Source organism: Oryzias melastigma, linkage group LG14 (assembly GCF_002922805.2).
Source record: "Oryzias melastigma strain HK-1 linkage group LG14, ASM292280v2, whole genome shotgun sequence".
Classification (NCBI taxonomy): Eukaryota; Metazoa; Chordata; class Actinopteri; order Beloniformes; family Adrianichthyidae; genus Oryzias; species Oryzias melastigma.
Window position 1 is genome coordinate 10,694,965 of NC_050525.1, and position 6,193 is coordinate 10,701,157.

Genomic DNA, 6,193 nt, shown 5'->3' on the forward strand with positions numbered 1-6,193 from the left:
GTCTTTTGCTCTTTTCTGGAATGAAGTCTTACTCATTCATCATGCATGTCATTTATCGCCCACAACCAGTGTTAGGAAGCGCTGTGTGTGTAGCCATCAGGGAGGGTGCTGAACAAAAGTCAGAGGTCAGAAAAATGTACTTGAACAATAAAGAAAGTAGTTTATTTAAAAAAATATATATAATCCAAACGAAAAAACAAAAAAAAACAAAAGACTTGATGTCATAAATATTCACATTTTTTTTTCCAAAATTCATCCCAGATGTTAATCTTCCAGGAATTCACTCAGCAGCCATGCCAATTTAATGTGTCTGTTAACTTGCAGTCAAGGATGAAATTGCATAGCCTCTCTTACATGATTTTTTATATGTAGGTGAGACTTTTTTTTTTTTATAGAACTTGTCATATATGAAGAGGTTAAAGAAAGTGGCGAAATCTGAAAAAAAAACCACTTCACGTCAGCATTTGTGGTGAACTGTTTACTTTCAGCTTAAAAAAAACGAACATAGCGGTTGCAGATCCCCTGAGGGAGAGTTGAATGACCTGCCAAATCTAATTTCTCAGTGTGTGTATTTACCAGAGTGGCTATAGAAGGGGAAAATGTATTGTGTCAGCGCCTGGCAGTTCTCTCTGTTATGGAAGTTCAGTGACCCATTATGGAGTGGTGTGGCATGCAGCGTAGTGTGGAGCAGCTAAAGGAAGAATTATAAATTACACGATGACATATAGGGAATGCCTGATGAACTGCTTGGGCAGAAAACGATTGCTTTTTTTTTTTTTTTTTTTTTGAGGATTACCCAAACAGAAGAACATGCTTCAAGACAATTTAACAGTTTATATATTTATTTATGCTGTAAAAGCTGTGAAAAAGTTAAAGTTTTGCCCTAGCAAACACAAGAATTCCATCTTCTCTGAGTCTGGTCGGCGTGATTTCCGTCCTCTGCAACGATAAGACCCATCACTCAGTATCTGCCCTGTAGAACCGTGGATCATATTTACACCCAGACAGCAAATTGGAGCTCCAGGGACGAATGTAGGAAGAGGAGCTTGCTTGACCAAACGCAGTGTCCGTGCAGGCTTACAGAGGGAAAAGCTATACATCATGCCAGGGGCCATCCATCACTGGAGCCGCTTGATTCAAAGCAGCCACTTTGAGATTTGCAGCAACCTCTAGCCCTGAAGGGACGCACCGGTGTCAGAGCCCATACCCCTCAAAGGCGGGGCGCTCGGCACACAGGTCGTAAACATCACAGGCGAAAATGTCATCATGCATGTTGGACTGAGATATTTCTGTTATTACAAAGGTACTCTCGGGCCCTAAAGATACAGCTCCACCGCAAATTTAAAATCTAATCAACGCGTATTTACATCTTGAATGCGATATGTAAGCAATCAGAGGGACATTTTTTGGCTGGAATAAAAGTCGGTGGCAATGATCCAGGGATCCTGTCTGCAGACGGAGCCAAGCGCAGCAAATCGTCTTTTTACGGTCAATCTGGTGGTGATTACCCACGTGTTTTCTCCAATAACTGCAGCAATATTAGAAAAATTGCATTACATTTATGTATTTTACCTTTTATTTTTACACGACTGCACCAAAACACACACAAAAAAAACAATGAAAACACTGGCTAATTGTGTGTATTACTAATTTAAGATAAAATGTATTATTTTTTTATGTACTTTGTATATAAATGAATACTTATTGAGCTATATATCTTTAAAAACCACCTTAAATATAATCCCTAATAAGAAACTTCCCCAATTGTGCATTTATTTATTGTCTTCCTCTATTAGCAGTCAGGGACAGATTTCCTCTGAGTGTGGTAAATTCTGTAGAGTTAGGAGGGTCGTCTTTCATGTCCTGGCCCTTTTTTTTAGGCTTCAGCAGTATCTGCTTGTTTTGGCTCTTGTACTCCCTGAAACCATGGCAACCAGTGGGATTGTGTCTCGGGCCATATAAATAATACTGTCTTTATCATTTCTCGAGCTCTTCTGGCTGTCAAGCTTTGATAGTGTCAGAACGCTCCCTCATGAGGTCTAAGCTCATATAAAACAACAAAAAGACAAGTGTTGGATTTCCAGTCCCGCTTTATTTATCTTCCCTGGGAGAAAGGTCTCCTTTTTTTCGAAGACTATAAAAGACATCCTAAGATAAACATTAGAAATTTTCTTTTTCCTATATGTTTTTTTTCTTAACTTTTACCTGGAGCTTCCTCCAAATACTTGAGTCTAAATGCTCTGTCTGAACCTTTTAATTTGTGTTTTTCATTATTTCTGGAATCTGATATTTCCTGAAAAATGTCAGCAGCAATTTCCTTTTCATTCCTGGTAAAGAACTCGCTTAAAAGGAGAATAAAAAACATGTCTCTTCATCCGGACGTGGGCAAAGCCTTCCTCTTGTCGAGATTTCATATTGTTTAGCCAGAAAAGCAGCCGATAAGATGACAGCTTTAAATTACACGTCTGTATGTATTCTACCCGGCAGGAAGAAGGGGGAAATAAATGCATATGCCCTTGTGCTGTGGGAGGTCTGTCGCAGATGGACGGGTGGTGGAGATTAATTTGCGCCGCTGGAATGGGGAAGGATCCATTCATAAAGTGTAGGTACAGCAGAGCTGGAGCGGTGGTCTGGAAAAGAGGATGAAACACGGAGGCACTTCTGTCTCCGTGCCCTCGGATGACAACTGCCAAGGGTGAAGGTGAGGAAATATTATACATAAATGGATTCACCTGAACTTCGCTGTGCAGCCCATTTTTATGCTTGCAAAGGTCTCAGGAAGAAAATAGGCCTTCCACACTGATATAATGTTTCTTAACAGCATCACCTCTAGTGCTGATGCTGAATAATTCAGAGCCTATTAGTCTGCCATTTGTCTGGACATAAAGTCTCCTAGCAACATTTCTAGACTTTCTGATTAGGAGGGTAATATGTCACTGAGAGCTCCTGTTGCAGGGACAGTATTTCCATTTATACTCCAAGACTGCAGTTTGAGCCAAAACGCTGCTTCAAAAATTCTATTTTTCATCTTTTTCTATGTGTGATCTGCTGCATTGTTGCCCTCATATTTTGGTATTTTAACATGAACTCCTTTTATGTACAATTCTGCAACAACTACTTAGCAAAAATGTTCATTTTAGATATTAAACTCACTAATGGAGATTTGGATTGTCCGCCATGATCGATGCAGGCATGCCCGCTCGCACTTTCAGAGCTTGTAAATGTCAGAGGCTTGTCACTCAGGCTCAGTCCCACATGGGCTGTGAGACAGATTCTGCTAAAAGAGAAGGGCGGATGACAGGACATACATTAAAATCCTGTCTGACTCACTCACCGTCTGACTGTCAATCTCTGGATACATCTGAGGCACCAATCCACCACTTCATACAGTGTGAAATTTCTGCACAGCTGCTGATTATCTTCACTAAATACGGGGCTGTAGAATGAGTGGCTCTCCTGCTCGAATACTCGGTTTCTTTGATTCAAAGTGCTTTCCATCTAAGTTCCTAAAGCTGGAAAAAAGGAGAAAAAAAGTTTATTTTTGTGGAATATTACCGTATTTTCCCGAAGAGCAAAAAATGTCTAATCAAGAAGAAGAAAACCATATATAAGTCGTTTTGGAGTATAAGTCGCACTTTTGGGAGAATATTCTGATATTTTAGAACAAATCAGCCAAGCCCAGTCAAGCTAAAAAAATAAATAAATACAAGAATACTAATATTTTGATCTGTATAAGAAAAATATCAAAGTTTAAGAGGAAAACAATGAGATTCTCGTCCTTGTTTGTTTTGGACGACACTTCTTCCATTGCTGCCTATAGCAAATACTCAAATAAAATGCCTTCTAGAGGTTATTAGAGGAAACATCTGCAAAAAGACAACTGGTGTTTTCTGGGAAAACAACAAAGATATGAGCCTATTTATGTACAAAAAACACACAAAAAGTCACTCCTGAGTATAAGTCGCACACCTGGATAAACTATGAAAAAAACTGGGACTTATACTCCGGAAAATACGGTAAATAGGAATAAAAAGATATTTGATGCAATCAAAATCAAAATTTGAAAAACCTTTAAATGGATGTTTGCCTTAAATGTAACTAAGGCATTTTGTGCAAATTTTCAAAATAAAAGGAAAACAGAAATCATTCAGCGTAACACAATTTGCATAACTATTTAAAATAAACTTTTGGAGGACAATATCAAGACTATTTCAAAAAAGCATTTTAAAGGTCAAAAAACAAAAAATGTGCGGGTCTAACTGACCCCAGGACCTTCTGTCATCCGAAGGGCTGGCAATTTATCAATAGCGTCCACGGTTTCACATCCAGTGACACCTGAGATGTGTTTCACCCTCCCCGTGACCCTGAACAGGACAACACAGGGACGGACAGCGCAGAAAAATTTGATCACATTTCAGGCAAACTCTCTCGTTTCAGGTCAGCACACTTACCTGGCAACGCTGCATATGTTTCATAACAAGTACTCATAGCTGATATGGATTCCAGCAGTCACCCTCACTCTGCTCATGCCAAGCTCAGTGACAGAATACCAGGCCAGAGCCAAATGACCTCAGGGCTTTTGTATGACTTTAGAAAAAAACCCACTTTTTAGAGTGACATGTTGCCATAGAAACAATGCAATATTCAGTGGTGCAATAAAGTGACCCTAAAAACAGTAATAATTATCCCACACTCTTTAATTGAGGTAATAAAGTCTTTAATAACTGCTATAAGTTTTGAGTTTTGGTGCTAGCAGTAAAAACTACCAGTCTGTCAAAAGCTGGCACAGAAGACTGAACATTACAGTGACTCATCATGTTTTACCCACACAAACCTTTAAAGTAATCATGTAAGAGCCCTAAAGCTTCACTTTTTCAGCAGAAAAATGATGCATGTGAAATGTTGTAGAGCTGCAACAGAAAAACAGGACGAGGCAGAGGGGAACCTTTAAGATTAAAATATAATCTCTCAAAAAACAATCAAGCTGCACAGTGGAAACTGATACAAGAGATCAGCAGATATCGACGTAAATACATGAATATGGGGCTTTATGGAAAATGAATGTTTGATGATTCCTCCACACACACACACATAAAAACACTTTTCCACTCCTCCTCTAACACAATACTTGGAGTCCAGAAGTGACATCTGCGAGCCGAGTTTGAGGGCTGTTTCGTATCACTTCACTGATCAGCGCAAGATGGAAATGCACCTACAGCAGGAACCTCCTCCCCACCCTCCCATCTGCTTTCTCTGCTAATTATGATGGACAGCAGTAGTGCATCTTGTACCAGAAATACAAAAAAAAAGGAAAACAAAAATACTCTTTTGTACGGAGCCCCTGAAGGGACATTGAAGTAAAAAAAAAAAAAAAATCATGTTACTAACTGGTGTGCACCAGTTAGCAACCACAATTTTTTTTCTTACTTCAATTTTTAGAGAAAAAACGAATTTTTAATTCAATTTTTTAAATTTTATTTTATGTTGCTCTGGTGTGAAACCAGAAAAATAATTACTTTAATTTTTAGAAAAAAAAGCATTTTTTTACTTCAATTTTGTATTTTTTGTATTACCTCAATTAGAAAAAAAACTTGAATCAAAATACATTAAAAAAATCAGTGATTATCTGGTTATCTCCAGATAGTAACCAGAAAAAAATCTTCAATTTTTAGAAAAACATTGTTTTTTACTTTCAAATAAAAAAAATGTTTTTCAAAAAAATGTACTTCAGTTTTTATAAAAACAAACAATTTTTACTTCAATTTTTCAAGAAAAACGCATTTTTCAATTACTATCTGGTGTGCAACATATAGTAGCCATTTTTTTTTATTTTTTATTTCAATTGTTAGAAAAAAAAATGTTTTGACTTCAGTTTTTTTTTACTTTGATGTCCCTTTAGAGGTTCCATATTTTTGAGCCACTTGTGCTTGTAAATAATCATTTAAATGATGTATTAAGAGATTAATCAGTTCAGAGTGAACAGATAGGCATTTTGGTGATTTTTCCAAAGCGAAAAGGAAATTATTTCTCCTATTTTTTATGGTGGAAGTATTTTTCTTGCTCAAGGCAGGTTCAACAAGAAAAGATTACCAGCACTTGGTGAGATTTGGCAAATAACATTACAGGCAGAAATGTTTTGATGTGTGTTTACAAGGATGCTCCTGCATTTCTTATTCATCATACCTGAAAGTAT

General features: G+C 37.6%; 1 long non-coding RNA gene across 2 annotated transcripts; it reads right to left on the minus strand.

Moving 5' to 3' along the window:
• Nucleotides 1-766: 766 nt before the first annotated feature.
• On the minus strand, nt 767-4,687 carry LOC112142829. 2 transcript variants are annotated; one of them, XR_002918651.2, is made up of 5 exons: nt 4,452-4,687; nt 4,265-4,364; nt 3,389-3,512; nt 3,154-3,277; nt 767-939 (listed from the first exon to the last, which is right to left on the minus strand). It is a non-coding gene; the product is annotated as an uncharacterized LOC112142829 (long non-coding RNA). The 2 variants fall into 2 exon arrangements; XR_002918650.2 differs by lacking the exon at nt 3,154-3,277 and having other exon boundaries at nt 3,335-3,512.
• Nucleotides 4,688-6,193: the final 1,506 nt, after the last annotated feature.